The sequence below is a fragment of the Phoca vitulina genome, unplaced genomic scaffold (genome assembly GCF_004348235.1).
Source record: "Phoca vitulina isolate PV1807 unplaced genomic scaffold, GSC_HSeal_1.0 scaffold44, whole genome shotgun sequence".
NCBI lineage: Eukaryota > Metazoa > Chordata > Mammalia > Carnivora > Phocidae > Phoca > Phoca vitulina.
The window spans coordinates 13,299,888-13,320,195 of record NW_022589747.1 but is presented as its reverse complement, the minus strand read 5'-3'; positions in this window follow the sequence as shown (position 1 = coordinate 13,320,195).

Genomic DNA, 20,308 nt, shown 5'->3' with positions numbered 1-20,308 from the left:
TTTACTATGGAGAAACCTGGCAGACACTACCTTAATCAAATGCTGAAGGTTAACATCACCAATAATGTATGGATGCCATTTATGTCCTGATACGATGTGATAAAAAGGGCATTTAATCTCTGTGGTACTCTTTCAAATAAATAAATAAATAAACAACACGTAACTCCAGTCTAATTATGAGAAAACATCAAGCAAACTCATACTGGGGGCATTCTACATGATATCTAGCCAGTACTTCACAGGGCTGTCAAAGTCATGAGAAACAAATAAATTTACACACATATGGAAACTAAACAACACACTCATGAACAACCATTGGGTCAAAGAAGGAATCAAAAGGGAAATAAAAAAATATGTCCAAACTGGGCGCCTGGGTGGCTCAGTTGGTTGAGCGACTGCCTTCGGCTCGGGTCATGATCCTGGAGTCCTTGGATCGAGTCCCGCATCGGGCTTCCTGCTCGGCAGGGAGTCTGCTTCTCCCTCTGACCCTCCCCCCTCTCATGTGCTCTCTCTCATTCTCTCTCTCTCAAATAAATAAAATCTTAAAAAAAAAAAAAATGTCCAAACTAATGAAAATGAAAACACAGTATACCAAAACCCATGGGATGCTGCAAAAACAGTTCTTAGAGAGAAGTCTATAGCAATAAATGCATATATTAAAAAAAAGAAAGATCTCAAATAAGCAACCCAACTTTACACTCAAGGAACTAGAAAAAGAACAACCTAAGCCCACAGTTAGCAGAAGAAAGGAAATAATAAAAATCAGAGCAAAGTGAAATAGAGACTAGAAAAATAGAAGAGATCAATGAAACGAAGAGCTAGGGGTTTTTTGAAAGGATAAACAAAATTGACAAAATGTTAGCTAGACTAACTAAGAAAAAAGAGAATACTTCAATAACTAAAATTGGAGATGAAAGATATGTGTAACTGATACCACAGAAATACATAGGATCCTAAGAGACTACTATGTACAATAATATGCCAATAAATAGAATAAAGTAGAAGAAATGGATAAGTTCCTATAAATACACTCTTAAGACTGAATCATGAAGAAATAGAAAATCTAAATAGACTGTTAATGAGTAAGGACATTGAATCAATAATCAAAAACCTCCCAACACAGAAAAGCAGAGGACCAGATGCTTTCACTGGTGAATTCTACCAAGCATTTAAAGAAGAATTAATGCCAATCCTATTCAAAAAATCCTTTTCCAAAAAATTAAAGAGGAGGGGACTCTCCCAAAATCATTTTACAAAACCAGGATTATCCTAATACCAAAGCCAGATAAAGACACTACAAGAAAAGAAAACCACAGACCAATATCCCTGAGGAATATAGATGTAAAAAAACTCTCAAAAAATATTAACAGGGGCACCTGGGTGGCTCAGTCAGTTAGGGGTCCAACTCTTGATTTTGGCTCAGGTCCTGATTTCAGGGTTGTGAGATTAAACCCTGCATCTGCACTGACATGAATAGACATTTCTTCAAAGAAGTCATACAGATGGCCAACAAACACATGAAAAGATGCTCAACATCACTCATCATCAGGGAAATGCAAATCAAAACAATAATAAAATATCACCTCTCAGCTGTCAGAATGGCTAAAATCAAAACCACAAAATACAACGTGTTGGCAAAGATGTGGAGAATAAGGAACCCTCTTATACTGTTGGTGGGGCAAATTAGTGCAGCCACTGTGGAAAATAGTATGGAGTTTTCTCAAAATGTTAAAAATAGAACTACCATATAATCCAGTAATCACACTACTAGGTATTTACCCAAAAAATACAAAAACACTAATTCAAATGGATACATGTGTCCCTATGTTTATCGTAGCATTATTTACAATAGCAAAACTATGGAAGCAGCCCAAGTATCCATCAACAGATGAATGGATAAAGAAATGGTATATATATATGTATGTGCATATTATTCAGCCATAAAAAAGAATGAAATCTTACTATTTGCAACAACAAGGATAGAGCTAGAGAGTATAATGCTAAGCAAAATAAGCCAGTCAGAGAAAGACAAATACTACATGATCTCACACATGTGGAATTTAAGAAACAAAACAAATAAGCAAAGGAAAAAGAGAAAGAGAGAGAAACCAAGAAACAGACTTTCAACTATAGAGAACAAACTGATGGTTACCAGAGAGGATGTGGGAAGGGGGATGGAGAAAATATGGGACGGGGATTAAAGAGTACCCTTATCATGATGAAAAAATAAAAGAATAAAAAAAGAAGAAAGAAGAAAATTATGTTTCAAAGTTATAGTCTGATAATATATTTGACTAGCAAAGTATTATGCATGATAGTAAATAAATTTGGATTAAATGTAAAAAATGCCTGAATCAAAAAAAGGAAGAAACAAGGAAAACTGTCATACAATTCATGTAACTACTCCTTAAAATCAAATTTTCCAACTCAATGACCTTTTAGTAATTATTAAATCTCTTCCTTAATTCTCCACTAAAAGAAAAAAAAAGACTTACCATAAAGGTACAGTAACCAAGACAGTACTATTGACAAAAGAATAGACAAATAGGGCAATGGAAAAATATATAGAGCCCCAAAATAGACCCACAGAAATATAGTCAACTGATCTTTGACAAAGGAGGAAAGCTATATATTAAAATATATATATAGCCTTTTCAATAGTGTTGGAACAACTGAACATTCGCATGGGAAAAAATGAATCTAAAAACAAATCTTAGGCCCTTTACTAAAATTAAGTCAAAATAAGTTGCAGACATAAATATAAAATGGAAAACTATGAAACTACTAGAAGACAATATACAGAAAAGCCTAGATGACCTTGGGAATGGTGATGACTTCTTAGATATAACACAAAAGGCATGATCTATAAACAGAAGAGTTGACAACCTAGACTTTATTAAAATTTAAAACTTCTGCTCTGAGAAAAGAGAAATTAAGAAAACAATCCCATTTACAATTGCACCAAAAATAATAAGATACCTAGGAATAAACCTAACCAAAGAAGTGAAAGACCTGTGCTCTGAAAACTATAAAACACTGATGAAAGAAATTGAAGATGACACAAAGAAATGGAAAGACATTCCACGCTCATGGTTTAAAAAAACAAATACTGTTAAAATGTCTAAATTACCCAAAGGAATCTACACATTTAAAGCAAACCCTATCAAATACCAACAGCATTTTTCACAGAACTAGAACAAACAACTCTAAAAAGTTGCCTGGAACCACAAAGGACCCTGAATAGCCAAAGCAATCTTGAAAAAGAAAAGCAAAGTTGGAGGCATCTCGATTCCAGATCTCAAGTTATATTACAAAGCTGTAGTAATCAAAACAGTATGGTATTGGCACAAAAATAGACACATAGATCAATAGAACAGAATAGAAAACCCAGAAATAAACCGATAATTATATGGACAATTAATCTTTGACAAAGCAGGAAAGGAATATCCAATGGAAAAAAGACAGTCTCTTCAACAAACGGTGTTGGAAAAACTGGACAGCCATATGCAAAGGGATGAAACTAGACCACGTTCTTACACCACACACAAAAATAAACTGAAAATGGTTGAAAGAACTACATGTGAGACCTGAAACCATAAAAATCCTTGAAGAGAACACAGGCAGTAACTTCTTTGACTTTGGCCATAGCAACATTTTCTTAGCTGTGTCTCCAAGGACAAGCTGTGTCTCCTGGGACAAACAAAAGCAAAAATAAACTATTGGGACTACATCAAAATAAAAAGCTTCTGCACAATGAAGGAAACAACAAAACTAAAAGACAACCTACTGAATGGGAGAAGATATTTGCAAATGACATCTGATAAAGGATTAGTATCCAAAATATATAAAGAACTATCCAACTCAACACCCCAAAACCAAATAATCCAATCAAGAATGGGCAGAAGACATGAATAGACATTTTTCATACAGATGGCCAACAGACACATGAAAAGATGCTCAACATCACTCATCATCAGGGAAATGTGAATCAAAACTATAATGAGATATCACCTCACACCTGTCAGAATGGTTAAAATCAACAACACAAGAAACAACAGGTGTTGGTGAGGATGTGGAGAAAAGGGAATCCTCTTGTACTGTTGGTGGGAATGCAAATGGTGCAGCCACTCTGGAAAACAGTATGGAGGCTCCTCAACAAGTTAAAAATAGAACTACCTTATGGATTCAGCAATCACACTAATGGGTATTTACCCAAAGAATCGAAGAACACTAATTCAAAGGGATACATGCATCCCTATGTTAATATCAGCATTATTTATAATAGCCAAGATATGGAAGCAGCACAAATGTCCATCAATTGATGAATGGATAAAGAAGATGTAGTTGTAGTACACACACACACACACACACACACACACACACACACACACACAGAAAGAGAGAGAGAGAATGGAGTATTACTCAACCATTAAAAAGAATGATCTTGTCATTTGCAATGGTATGGATGGAGCCAGAGAGCATCATGCTAAGTGAAATGCTAAGTGTCAGAGAAAGACAAATACCATATGATTTCACTCATATGTGGACTTTAAGAAACAAAACAAATAAACATAGGGGAAAAAAGAAACAGGCAAACCAAGAAACAGACTCTTAACTATAAAGAACAATCTAATAGTTACCAGAGGAGAAGGGAGTGGGGGTTGGGTTAAATAGGTGATGGGGATTAAGGAGTGCACTTGTGATGCGCACTGGGTCATCAAAAAGTTGAAAATAGAATTTTATGGAATTGTTGAATCACCATATTGTACACCCGAAACTAATGTAATACTGTAAGTTAACTAACTGGAATTAAAATTAAAAGTCTAAAAAAATTTATACATAAATAAAAAACTTCTGCTCTGAGAAAGATACTGTCAAGAAATGAGAAGACAAGTCACAGACTGGGAGAAAATATTTGCAAAAGACATCCGTTAAAGGATTGTTATCCAAAATATACAAAGAACTCTTAAACTCAACAATGAGAAAACATATAACCTGATTTTTAAAATGGGCAAAAGATCTGAACAGACACCTCACCCAAGAGGAAATCTAGAGATGGCAAACAAGCATACAAAAAGATATTCCACTTATTCATCAAAGAAATGCAAATGAAAACAACAATGAGAAACCACTACACATCTATAAGAATGACAAAAATCCAAAACACTGACAACACCAAATGCTGGCAAGGATGTGGAGCAACAGGAACGCTCAATTCATTGCTGTTGAGAATTCAAAATGATACAGCCACTTTGGAAGACTATTTGGCAGTTTCTCACAAAACTAAGCATACTCTTATTTTATTTGTCCTTCCCTAAGAGACTCTTAACTACAGGAAACAAACTGAGAGTTCCTGGAGGGGTGGTGGGTGAGGGGATGGGGTAATTGGGTGACGGGCATTAAGAAGGGCACTTGACATTATGAGCACTGGGTGTTGTATGCAACTGATGAGTCACTAAATTCTACCTCTGAAAATAATAATATAGTATATGTTAATTAAATTGGATTTAAACAAAAAAATTTTTTAAAAAGAAAACCCTAAACATACTCTTTCCACATGATCCAGCAATCATGCCCCTTGATTTACCCAAATGATTAAAAACTTACTTCCACACAAAACCTGTACACAGTTGTTTATAGCAGCGTTACTCATAATTGTCAAAAATTGGAAGCACCATGATGTCCCTCAGTAGGTGAATGGGTAAATAAACCCTGGTACATCCGGGCAATGGGATATTATTCAGCACTCAAAAGAAATGAACCATAAAACCATGAAAAGACAGGGAGGAAACTTCAATACATATTACTAAGTGAAAGAAGCCAGTCTGAAAAAGCTATGCACTGTAGATTCCAATTATATGACAGTCTGGAAAAGACACAGTTACAGAGACAATAAAAAGACCAGTTGGGAGGGAAGAAGGGATGAACAGGTAGAACACAGATCATTTTTAAGGCAGTGAACTACTCTGTGTGTTATTTTATCATAGTGGATGCATGTCATTATACATTGTCCAAACTCATGTATTGGACAACACCAAGAGTGAAATAAAGTAAATTATGGATTCTGGGTGATAACATGTCCATGTAAACTCATCAGTTATAACAAATACCATACACCACTACAGTTCAGAATGTTGATAGTGGGGGAGATGGAGGGGTGCAGGAGCTATATAGGAAATCTATCTACCTCTGCTCAATTTGGGTGTGAACCAAAACTGCTCTAAAAAATAAAGTTTATTAATTAAAGAAAAAGAAATTGGAACCTAGTAAAATTTTCAATAAATATTAGCAGTTATTGTTTTCCCTTTTATGTTTTCTTTGCCTATAACATTTTCTTTAGGCTTCGCTTTCTTATATTTTCTTAGGCTGGCCTTCTAGTTTTTCTCCTCTGTTTTAGCTTATTTCACTTTGTACTGCATTTTTTTTCCAAGTCAAGCATTTCCTTATCCTCATACACTCTCTTTTGAAAACAGTTTTATTGAGGTACTATTGACATCCACATTTTTTAAGCAAATGTGTTTTTCATTTTTATGTAATATTTTTAAAGTATAATACACATACAGAAAAGTGCACAAATATGTGTAGCTAGCACACAGATCAGGAAATAGAACATTATTCCAGAAGCCCTTTTTTGCCCCTTCTCACTCACTGCCCTTCCTCTCTTGAGTAACCAGTCTCCTGACTTCCAGTATTGTAAATTAATTCTGGGTGGTTTTGAGCTTTATGCATGGAATCACACAGTATGTACTTTTTTTTTTTTTTTTTTTTGTATTTGGCTCTTTTTGATCAATGTTATGCTGTGAGATTCATCCATATAAACTTGTAATTCGTTCGTTCTTGTTGATGTTCAGTATTGCATTGCATCAACATGGTATTTATCCATTTTACTAGTCATGAATATTTGGACTTCTCCCAGATTTTTAGGCATTAAGAATAATCCTGTTCTAAATGTTCTTGTCTGTGCCTTTTGGTCACTCTGTATGCTCATTTCTGTTGGATATATACCTGGGAGTGGAATTGCTGAGCTATGTGGGATGTTTATGTTCAACTCTATATGATGTTTATGTTCAGATACTGCCAATTTTTCAAAGTGATTGTGTAAATTTATGCTCCCATCATCAGTATCTGAGAATTCTGGTTGCTCCACACCTCACATTCCTAACTCTAACCCAAATCAATTTGAGTAAGATCAACATCTTCACAATACTGACTCTTTCAATCCTTGAAACTCTTCTTTAATTTTTCCTAATATTTGTAATTTTTAGCATAGAAGTTTTACACATTTTTGTTAGATTTATTCCAAAATATTTGATTTTTGATGCTATTATAAATGCTATCATTTTTTATTTGTTACTGGTTTGCCTTGTTTGTTAAGATATTTTTTATTGTGAATTGTTGGTGAATATTCTCAAGTACTTATGCTGCATCCAATAGGATGATCATCTGATTTTTATCCTTTTTTCTCCTAGACATGTGAATGTTTAAAATATATAATTTGATGGGGCACCTGGTGGCTCAGTGGGTTAAGTGTCGTACTCTTGATTTCAGCTCAGGTCATGATCTCTGTTCCAGGTGGTGGGATCGAGCCCTGCATTGGGCTCCATGCTCAGAGGGGAGTCTGCTTGAGAGTCTCTATCTCCCTCCCCGACCACATGTGCACGGGCTCGCTCTCTAAAATAAATAAATCTTTAAAATATATATATACAATTTGATAAACTTTGACGCCCTTGAAGTCATCACAATCAAGATAATGAACATATTCATCACCCCAAAGTTTCTCCATACACCTCTATATGCCTTTCCTCCCACCCTCCTTGTTCCTCCACCTGCCCATCCTTAGCAACTACTGATCTGCTTACTATCATTTTGGTTAGCTTTCATTTTCTAGAATTTTATATAAATGGACTCATAGGGTATATATTCTTTCTTGTATGGCTCCTTTCACTCAGCATAATTATTTTGAAATTTATCTATGTTGTTGCATTTATCAACAGTCATTCCTTTTTATTGCTAAGTAGTGGTATCCATAAGAGGGATAAACTACAATTTGGCTATTTAAAAAATCCTGCTATACAGGAACGAATGTCCAATGGAAAAAAGACAGTCTCTTCAACAAATGGTGTTGGGAAAATTGGACAGCCACATGCAGAAGAATGAAACTGGACCATTTCCTTACACCACACATAAAAATAGACTCCAAATGGATGAAAGACCTAAATGTGAGACAGGAGTCCATCAAAATCCTAGAGGAGAACACAGGCAGCAACCTCTTCGACCTCAGCCGCAGCAACTTCTTCCTAGAAACATTGCCAAAGGCAAGGGAAGCAAGGGCAAAAATGAACTATTGGGACTTCATCAAGATAAACAGCTTTTGCACAGCAAAAGAAACAGTCAACAAAAACCAAAAGACAACCGACAGAATGGGAGAAGATATTTGCAAATGACATATCAGATAAAGGGCTAGTATCCAAAATCTATAAAGAACTCATCAAACTCAACACCAAAAGAACAAAGAATCCAATCAAGAAATGGGCAGAAGACATGAACAGACATTTTTCCAAAGAAGACATCCAAATGGCCAACAGACACATGAAAAACTGCTCAACGTCACTCGGCATCAGGGAAATCCAAATCAAAACCTCAATGAGATACCACATCACACGAGTCAAAATGGCTAAAATTAACAAGTCAGGAAACGACAGATGTTGGCGAGGATGCAGAGAAAGGGGAACCCTCCTACACTGTTGGTGGGAATGCAAGCTGGTGCAGCCACTCTGGAAAACAGTATGGAGGTTCCTCAAAAAGTTGAAAATAGAGCTACCGTATGACCCAGTAATTGCACTCCTGGGTATTTACCCCAAAGATACAAATGTAAGGATCCGAAGGGGTATGTGCACCCCAATGTTTATAACAGCAATGTCCACAATAGCCAAACTATGGAAAGAGCAAAGATGTCCATCAACAGATGAATGGATAAAGAAGATGTGGTATATATGTACCATGGAATATTATGCAGCCATCAAAAAAAGATAAAGAAATCTTGCCATTTGCAATGATGTGGCTGGAACTAGAGGGTATTATGCTAAGCAAAATAAGTCAATCAGAGAAAGACATGTATCATATGATCTCACTGATATGAGGAATTCTTAATCTCAGGAAACAAACTGAGGGTTGCTGGAGTGGTGGGGGGTGGGAGGGATGGGGTAGCTGGGTGATGGACATTGGGGAGGGTATGTGCTACAGTGAGTGCTGTGAATTGTGTAAGCTTGATGAATCACAGACCTGTACCTCTGAAACAAATAATACATTATATGTTAAAAAAAGAAGAAGAAGAAGAAGAAGAAGAAGAAGAAGAAGAAGAAGAAGAAGAAGAAGAAGAAGAAGAAGAAGAAGAAGAAGAAAAAGATAGTAGGAAGGGGAAATCAGAGGGGGAGATGAACCATGAGAGACTATGGACTCTGAGAAACAAACTGAGGGTTCTAGAGGGGAACAGGGTGGGGGAATGGGTTAGCCTGGTGATGGGTATTAAAGAGGGCATGTATTGAATGGAGCACTGGGTGTTATACACAAACAATGAATCATGGAACACTACATCAAAAATCCTGGGTGGCTCAGTCGGTTAAGCGTCTGCCTTCGGCTCGGGTCATGATCCCAGGGTCCTGGGATCGAGCCCCGCATCGGGCTCCTGCTCAGTGGGGAGCCTGCTTCTCTCTCTGTCTCTCTGCTCTCACCCTTCCTCTGTGCTCTCTTTCTCTTGATCTTGCTCTATCTCAAGTATATAAATAAAATCTTTAAAAAAAAAGAGTATTTCAAAAATAAATAAATAAATAAAGACATAGTTACATTCCAATAAATAAATAAATAAATAAATAAATAAATAAAATAAAAAATAAAAAACCCTGCTATGACCATTCATGCATAAGTCTTTGTATAGAAATATTAATTTCTCTTGCAGAAGTATCTTTGAGTTAAATGGCTGGGTTATATGATAATTTTTAAATAGCTGCTAAACTGTTTTACTAAGTGACCATAAAATTTTATAGCACTTCACATCATTCAGGAGCATTCAAACTTCCAGTTCCTTCATAGTCTTGTCAACACTTGATAGGGTGTTTTAAATATTAGCCATTCTAAATAAGGTGGTGCCTTATTGTGATTTTTATTTGCATTTCCATAATGACTAGTGATGTTGAGCATCTTTTCATTTGTAGATATTCTTTGCAAAGTGTTTGCTCTAATCTTCTGTTCTGCATGTTTTTATAATAGCCAGCAAAAGTTGAGGCACAGGGTCTTATCAAGAGGAAAACTTTTTACCTCTTTTTTTCTCCCTTCCCATTCTCTTAAAAAATCAAATATTTTTGTAAGAAGCTGCTCAGGTTTTTTTTAAACAATATTTTATTTTTAGTGTAGTTTTAGGGTCACACCAAAATTGAGCAGAAGGTACACTGATTCAGATATAACTCCTGTCAGCCCCCACCTCCTCCACAATCAACATCCTGAATTACAGTGGTCCACTTTTCTTATATTTTAAGTTTTTTTTTAATTCCGGTTAGTTAACATACAGTGTTATATTATTTTCAGGTACACAATATAGTGATTCAACAATTCCAGTGCTCATCACAAGTGCACTCCTTAATCTCCATCACCTTTTTAGCCCATCCCCCCACCCCTCTCCTCTCTGGTAACCATCAATTTGTTCTCTATAGTTAAGAATCTGTTTCTTGATTTTTCTCTCTCTCGCTCTCATTTTTTCCCTTTGCTTGTTTAGTTTCTTAAATTCCACATATGAGTTAGATCATGTGGTATTTGTCTTTCTCTGACTTGTTTTGCCTAGGATTACACTCTCTAGCTCCATCCATGTCATTGCAAATAGCAAGAATTCATTCTTTTTTATGGCTGAATAATATTCTACTGTATATATATACGTTGTATCTTCTTTATCCATTCATCAATTGATGGACATTTGTGCTGCTTCCATATCTTGGCTATTATAAATAATGCTGATATTAACATAGGGATGCATGTATCCCTTTGAATTAGTGTTCTTCGATTCTTTGGGTAAATACCCATTAGTGTGATTGCTGAATCCATAAGGTAGTTCTATTTTTAACTTGTTGAGGAGCCTCCATACTGTTTTCCAGAGTGGCTGCACCATTTGCATTCCCACCAACAGTACAAGAGGATTCCCTTTTCTCCACATCCTCACCAACACCTGTTGTTTCTTGTGTTGTTGATTTTAACCATTCTGACAGGTGTGAGGTGATATCTCATTATAGTTTTGATTCACATTTCCCTGATGATGAGTGATGTTGAGCATCTTTTCATGTGTCTGTTGGCCATTTGTATGAAAAATGTCTATTCATGTCTTCTGCCCATTCTTGATTGGATTATTTGGTTTTGGGGTGTTGAGTTGGATAGTTCTTTATATATTTTGGATACTAATCCTTTATCAGATGTCATTTGCAAATATCTTCTCCCATTCAGTAGGTTGTCTTTTAGTTTTGTTGTTTCCTTCACTGTGCAGAAGCTTTTTATTTTGATGTAGTCCCAATAGTTTATTTTTGCTTTTGTTTGTCCCAGGAGACACAGCTTGTCCTTGGAGACACAGCTAAGAAAATGTTGCTATGGCCAAAGTCAAAGAAGTTACTGCCTGTGTTCTCTTCAAGGATTTTTATGGTTTCAGGTCTCACACGTAGTTCTTTCAACCATTTTCAGTTTATTTTTGTGTGTGGTGTAAGAACGTGGTCTAGTTTCATCCCTTTGCATATGGCTGTCCAGTTTTTCCAACACCGTTTGTTGAAGAGACTGTCTTTTTTCCATTGGATATTCCTTTCCTGCTTTGTCAAAGATTAATTGTCCATATAATTATCGGTTTATTTCTGGGTTTTCTATTCTATTCTATTGATCTATGTGTCTATTTTTGTGCCAATACCATACTGTTTTGATTACTACAGCTTTGTAATATAACTTGAGATCTGGAATCGAGATGCCTCCAACTTTGCTTTTCTTTTTCAAAATTGCATTGGCTATTCAGGGTCCTTTGTGGTTCCATACAAATTTTAGGATTGTTTGTTTTTTAGGACTTCCAGTATTATGTTAAATAAAAATGGTGAGAGTGAACATCCCTTATCCTGTTCCTGAAGTTAGGGGAAGAGGTCTCAGTTTTCCCTCATTAAGGATGATGTTAGCTGTGGGTTTTTCATATATGGCCTTTATTATGTTGAGGTACATTCCCTTTAAACCTACTTTGTTGAGGGTTTTTATCATGAATGGATGTTGTACTTTGTCGAATGCTTTTTCTGTGTCTATTGAAATGATCATGTTGTTCTTATTCTTTCTCTTGTTGATGTGATGTATCACATTGATTGGTTTGCAAATATTGACCCACCCTGTAAAATAGAACCAGAAATAAAACCAATTTGGTCATGGTGAATTATTATTTTAATGTATTAAATGTATAGTCATCAAGTGGGTATTTTATGGTATCTCACTGTGGTTTTGATCACAGCATTTGTTTTTAGTGGTACCTCATAATGGCACATTTTACCATTTTATGGATGAGAAAAATGAAGCATAAGAAAGTTAAGTGTAAGAGCTGATCTTTACTGACCCCAGACACCAGAACACCAGAACCGATACTCCTTTTTTTTTAACCAACTAGACTTTAAGTAGATGATAAATAACTGTACAAGTGAATATAACTTTAACTGACATTCCACAAAACATGTTTGATTTCCTAACTTGTACGATGTAGTTTGTAATCTTACACTTGCATATGCTTCAACTTAACACATTCTTAAAACTTTTTCCCTATCTCCATTTTCATTCTGCTAGCCACCTTGAAGTGATATTGTTTAGTATAAATTGTACTGCTGAATTTGGCTTCAAGTTATAAACACTAATGTTATATCATTATTGGAGACATTGTGCTTTCCAAACATTGATGGTGTGTTTTATTCTTTCAGTGAAATGTATGCAATAAAAAACTGTCTTCAATTGTACACCTTTTAAGATGTACAATTCAGAGGCACCTGGTTGGCTCGGTCAGATAAGCGTCTGCCTTTGGCTCGGGTCATGATTCCAGGGTGCTGGGATCGAGCCCAGCGTCTGGCTCCCTGCTCAGCAGGGAGGCTGCTTCTCCCTCTGCTTCTGCCCCTCCCCATCGCTTACGCTCTCTCTCAAATAAATAAATAAACCTTTAAAAAAAAATAAAGTGTACAATTCAGTTACTTTTAGCATATTCACAAAGTCGTATGATTATCAACACTATCTAATTCCAGAATGTTTTTATTATTCTGCAAAGAAACCTTGTACCCATTAGCAGTCACTCTCCACTTCACCTTCCTCCCAGCCCCTGACAAACATTAATCTATTTCCTGTCTCTATAGATTTGCCTATTCTGGACATTTCATATAATTAAACCACACAATATGTAGCCTTTTGTGACTGGTTTCTTTCACTAAGCAAGTTCCCGAAGTTCATCCAGGTTGTATGTAGCATATATCCAAATTTCATTCCTTTTTATGGCTGAATAATATTCCATTGTATAGATACACCACCATCTGTTTATCCATTCAGAGCCCATACTCAAACTTCTCTGCTACATTACCCATCAAAACACAGAGGGCAAAGTGCTGTCACTATCTGATATTGAGATTACAGGAGGAAGACCAGGTTTGATGCCGAAGGACAATGAGTTTAGTTTTAGACATATTAAGTATGATGTTCCTGTGGTACCTCTGGCTGCAGATTTCCAGTTGTTTACAGTTAAATATGCAAGTCTAAAGCAGTCTAAAGGTCTGAGATGGACATACTGATGAGGAGAAGGAGAGCTGAAACACTTAGGGGACACTGAAACCATGGGAGTATGGTTTCATGGTTCAGAAAACACCCAGAGAGATCAGACAGAGCACATATAGTACTTGTATTTGCAGGGCTCTGCTAGATAACATAATTACCCCTAAATCTTAGTAGTTTAACAAATTAGTTAATTTCTGCTACATACAAGGTCTACTATAAGTCCAACGGTTCTCTAGGGAATCTCCCTCCAAGTGGTAACTCAAAAATCCAGGCTGACTCCATCTTGTGTCTCCACCAACTTGATCCATCAGCACTAATGACTGTTGCATCTGGGGAAGAAAGAGCTGGAGCTCAGGCAGGAGCTGAAACAGCTGAAGTTGGGGAGTGAAGAAAATCATTGCCTCCTACGAGTCACTGCCACTCACAGGCACTTACTAGTTATGTTTCGCCCCCACCTGTGTGAACAATTTAGGAAGTGTAGTATTATGGATAACCAGAAATGGGACAAGAAGCAGGTAATGGTGAGTATTAGCCATGTCTACCGTATTTCCTGTGGGGACAGTCTCAAATGTCATTCCATCAAAGGGGATGGAAAGCAAAAATCCTCTAGGCAAACGTATTGAACAGAAGCAGGGCCTGTTCATAATTATTCACTCCCAGGTATATACAGAGGGAACTGGCACAAGAGATCACCCCGAGGGAATGTGACCCCACGGAGGCCAGGATCTTAATAGGCTCCATGGCCTCCATAGGTCAGGTGTCACTTAGGTACAGTGCCATGCGACCTCACTCGCCCAGTAGCTGGATCTTATGGAAAACTGGAAGCACGGATGCCGCCTCTACTCGGCCCATCCCAAAGAAAGAGAAAACCACAAGAGCGGAAGAGAAGACCAAGGTAGGAAGAAGGCATGAAGGTGAAGCCCATTCATCTCTGTGCCGACCACTCCAGCTGTCTCAGTAAATATTGCATTAAATGTGTGACACAGTGGGGAGAAAACAATTATCAATAACCGAACCTGACTGGAGTCACTGCCAATCTTTCCCTGATGAACTTTCACTATATTTCTATGCCTAAAAATCCCCGGGGATGTTTCTTAGGATCCCAAAAGGTCAGACCTGGTTGCTTTGACCCCTTGCTAACAAAGCAGGAATTCACTAACACCCCTTGAAGCCAGAGGTCTCTGCTACCACCACCACCACCCTGCCGACCTCTGACACTTGTCCTTAAAATCAGAAGCTGTTTGACAGCCTATGGGAGCAACTTGATCCTACTGTTTCCAAGGAGTTGCTCCCTAATCCTCTGAACCCCATTATCCTCTACTCTGCCTCTCATGAAAGGAGAGAATAAAGCTCTCCTCCACGTGGCTTATACTTCTACTACATGGCTCAAGTGTAACAAATGTTTATGGGCTAAATATCCCTGTTAAAACTCAGATCACATCACAACATATATACATACATATATAGGACATGTACATCTCAGATCATACCAAAATACACACACACATACACACACACACAGGATATGTGTCAGTGTGTGCATGTATACATATACATGAAGATCTCAAAACCAAGAGGTAAGTTAAAACTAGAAACACAATATGGGCAAGACCAAGAAGCATAAGATTCACTGTGCATGCCAAAATCAGCTAAATATATAGACTTTAGAATAAATATTAAAACCATGATTATAAAATCTAAAGGAAAAGTTTTTAAAAACCCATGAGAAGTGACTTTTTATTAGAACTTTCTGTATCGTCCCTAGCCTACCCCACTTTCCCCTGTAACAACCTAATCTTAGTTAATTCTTATTTAATCTGTACTGACACAGTTAGTTAGTTACTAATCTGTACTGACACAGTTTATTACTACATAATTATAACTGGAACATGGAACTGCTTAGAATATAGTGTTTGAAGAATTTTTAATGAAATTCATTCATTTATTTAATAAATATGTATTGAGGATTATACAAGGCAAAAAGGATAAAACAGTTAACTAGGACACACAGTCCCTGCCTCAAAGAGCTTATCGGTCTAGTAGAGAAGCAGACAATTAGTCATTTATAATATAAGGCAGTAAACACCATAACACATGTAAGAAGGACAACTAACCAGAGAAAACTTCCAAGTGGAAATGACATCTAATATAAGTAGCCTTTGATAGAGGTAAGGACTACATTTCTACGCAGAGGAAAAATTATTTGGCAAAGGCCTAAAAACAAATGTGTGCAAGTGAAGAGTGGCAAGAAATGAGGCCAGGAAGTAAGTAGGAGCCCGAGCACATAAAGACATTTGGAGTTTACCTGGAGAACAATCAGAAGGTACTCCAGGGAATTAAGCAAGGGATTGCCCTATCAGATTTCGCTTTAGGAATAATGCTCTCACTAGGGAGAACGGATTGAAAGAGGGATAGGACACGAGGCAAGGGGAACCAGTTAGGAAGCTGTTAGAATATCCAGGCAGGACGGGATAGTAGTAGCCTGAACCAGGGAAATGGCAGTGGGAATGAAGAAAAATGGACACCAATTTATGACATGGTGAATGAGCGGATGCGGTGGCCATTCAGTGAGCTGCAACGCCTCTCAACCTTGACTCAGCAGATGCATCACCTGAGGATGCAGATTCTGACCCAATAGGTCTGGGATGGGACCAGGAACTCTGCATTTCTAATAGCTCCAGGTGCCTGCAGCACAGTTGGAGCAAAAAGGAGCCAGAAAACAGAAGAGGAGGAAGAACGCTGAAAGAAAAAAATGTAATGTAATGCATTGAAATCCATACGGTAAATTTAAGTGGAGATCTCGTCCTGTAGGCAGTTAGAGAGATGAGTCTGACACGCAGAGAAGAGCTGGGCTGGAAGCAGAGGTTTGAGTCACCAGTAAAAATATTGTGGAAGTTGCCCCCACCCCCTCTCTCCCATTTTAAATGGAATAGTGGGGCTGGAAGCCAGATGGCAGTGGGTTCAAAAGTGAAAGGTACAGAGGTGGAGACACGGATTCAAGAAATTTAGTTGTAAAGGGAAAGAGAGCATAGAGCAATAGTTGGAGGACAGTGTGGAGTTGAGAAAGGATTTTTTTAAGATGAGACTGACTTGAACATGCTTAAATGCTATTAGACTGCTGTCCATCAATAGGCCGTTAGGAAAATCAACCAGGCTTCCTGTCTGACATTTCTACTTCATCCTTTCTAACAGTCAACAAACATTCCATATTGGACTAGTAAGTTTCCTGTTAGCTTTGACAGCTATATTATAACTCGGGTCTCCTATAGACACAATACTAGAACATAAAGAAGGCAACTCTGCCCAAGATCTACCTACTCGCCTTATTCTAAGGCTCTTTCTCTAGAAGCCATATATTGAACGCTTTCCTATCATTTTCACCACCAACAACAATTTTATTTTTCATATTACTATTACATATCATATTACATTTTATATGCCCTTAGAGCAAACCTGACATAAGCAATTAAAAGACGGCACCCAGGGGCACCTGGGTAGCTCAATCGGTTAAGCATCCAACTCTTGATCTCAGCTTAGGTCTTGATTTCAGGGTCATGGGTTCAAGCTCCAAAAAAAAGACGGCACCCAAGGACTTAATCACTGAATACCACTGAGAATCGTAGAACATATGAAAGTTTAGAAAGGACAAGGAAAAGTGGAAAACTACTTCACTAGGCATGTGGAAATTAGGAGTTCTGCTGGCTGGCCGCCAGAAACTCGGAACAGAAACCGAGGAAAGGTCTGTGCTCTCTTAGAGTTTATTACACTAACTACAAAATAGCAGTTGGCAAAGGCACAAATAAAGTGTGGAAGACTGAGATAAAGAATGAAACTTAGCAAGAGATGGGGAATAGAGGGACATAAAAAAGAATTGTTGAAGGCTTTGAAAGAAAAGACAAGGATGAACGATAAGCAGAAGAACAGGGAAAGGATAGAGTGAATCCTAAAGGTTGACCTCATCACAGAGTATTTATATAAGAGATATGGAGCTGCAAGATAAGTTTGCTAAATACTTTGAGTAAATTCACAACATGACACCAAAATTTATGCAGGAGATGTCATTGTTATTTATAGTTCATTAAAAAAAAAAGGAAAAGGATAGCTATTTTGGGGAAAAAAAATGAATCACACACTTGAAAGGACCTTGAAAAATCATCTAGTTCTTGACAAAGGAGTATAGCTGTCAGCCTCCTCCAGCTGTTAGCACCTAGAGCATCGGTCTCGGACTTCTAGCCAAGGTCACACTCTTCCAGGGCATCGCCCAGCCAATAACTGAGCACGGCAGGGCCACCAAAGTCTGGCCCTGTGCACCTAACAAAAGCATCCTCTTTGCCCTCGGCTCCTGAGCTCCCTCTTATGTTGTCCAGGACTCTGTGAGGTCTACCGATCTTACACTTCCTATCACAGGAATCAGATCAGCATTCCTTTGCATAGGCTTTCTCCACCTAATCATGCCTGCTCGGCTTTTTACTTTTCACAGGCATTATGTCCCCAGTCCCCCAGGAAATTTCATGAACTCCTAACTCTACCTCCACGGCTGTCTCCTGATGGATACAACTAATGCAAAGAACATATTCACAATTCACGTATCTGACAAAAGACAGACTCTACAAAGGATCTTTGAAATACAATAAGACAACCCAATTTTTTTTTTAGATGGACAAAGACTTCATTTAAAAAGATATGCAAATAGCAAACAAGCACAGGGAAAGATGTTCCATATCATAAGCCAGGTGAAAAATGAAAAGTAAAAGCACAGTCAGATACCATGACACACCGATCAGAATAGCTAATATTGAAAAGACTGACAATTCCAAGTGAGAAAGAGGATGTGTGGCAACTGACATTTGCATACATTGCTGGTGGGAGTGTAAAATGGTACAATCACTTTGGAAACCAGTTTGGCAGTTTCTTATAAAGTTAAATTTGTATTTACCATATGACTCAACATTTACACTTCTAGACATTTACTCCAGAGAAATGAAACCTTGTACACAAAACACCTTGTACAAAAATGTTCACAGCAGCTTTATTGATAATAGCCAAAAACTGGCAATAATCCAAACAATAAGTGAGTGAACAAATTACGGTATATCCATTCCATGAAAAGAGTACTTAGCACTTAAAAAGAACAATGTACTGGTACGTGCAACCACATGAATGAATCTCGAAAACACTGAATCAAAGTGGCTTCTGGGTCAAAGAAGCCAAATACTTAAAAGGACATATATGATTTCATTTCTATGAGGTTCTAACACTGGCAAAACTAATCTTGGGTGATAGAGATTGAATTAGAGTTTGCCTCAAGGAGTGAGGGACTGACTGCAAAGAAGTACAAGGAAATTTCCGAGGGTGATGGAAATTTCTACACCTCGATTCAGTGGGGGTTACACAGGGGTATATATTTGTCAAAACTCATCAAACTCTACATGCAAAATGTATGCATATTACTACATGTAAATTATACCTCAATAAAATTGATTTTTAAAAATGTATTCCTGGCATGTATAAATACTATACTAAATAAATACTAAACAAATATATAAATACTATATCTAATAGTATCTGTTGGTATTGCAAGTGGAATATTTATCTCATTTCCATTTAGATGGTTATTGCTAGAAAGTAAAGAGGCTGTTGGTCTGTTTATTTTTCTTATAGCCAGCGGCCTTATCAAATTCCCTTATTCTGTTGTTTTTAACAGAATTCCTTTGGGTATTGTAGGCATATAATCATATAAACAGCAAAAAGAAATAACTTCATCTCTTATTATCCAACATTTTATAGATTACTTTGTTTACCTCTCTTACTGCATTTACTAGTCTTCAAAAGAATGTTGAATAATAAAGGGCATCACCAGATGGCCTTTTCTCTACCTTTAAGGAAATAACTGAGTGTTTAGACTACTATTTGCAGTTGGATTTTTCATAAAGCGTTTATCAATTTGTAGTTTCTTTCTATTTCATTTTATTTTGTTAAATTTTTTCAAATGACTTTGCAGCTTAGATAACATACGGCTTTTCTCCTTTAAACTGCTGATTCCAATGAAATATGCTTATAGATTTCCTAATTTTGCAAGAGTTTGCTTCCCTTGAATAAAACAACTTGAATTACTCTTTTGATATGGTACTGGATTCTCTTTTCAATACATATTCATAAGCTAACTTGAACTTGGGAATTTTTTTTATACTATCTTTATCAGGTTACTATAAGGCTGGCTTCATAAAATGATTTAGGGAGTGTCTTTTTCTTTGCCCTAAAAGAGTAAAAAATATTTAATTATGCATTGTTCTTTTTTTTAAATATTTATTTGAAAGAGAGAGAATGCGAGAGAGCGAGGGAGGGAGGGGCAGAGGGAGAGAGAATCTCAAGCAGACTCCCCACTGAGTGTGGAGCCCATCTTGGGGCTCCATCTCACAACCCTGAGATCATAACCTGAGCCAAAGACAGATGCTTAACCAAATGAGCCATCCAGGAGTCCCATCCATTGTTCTTTAAGGATTAAAAA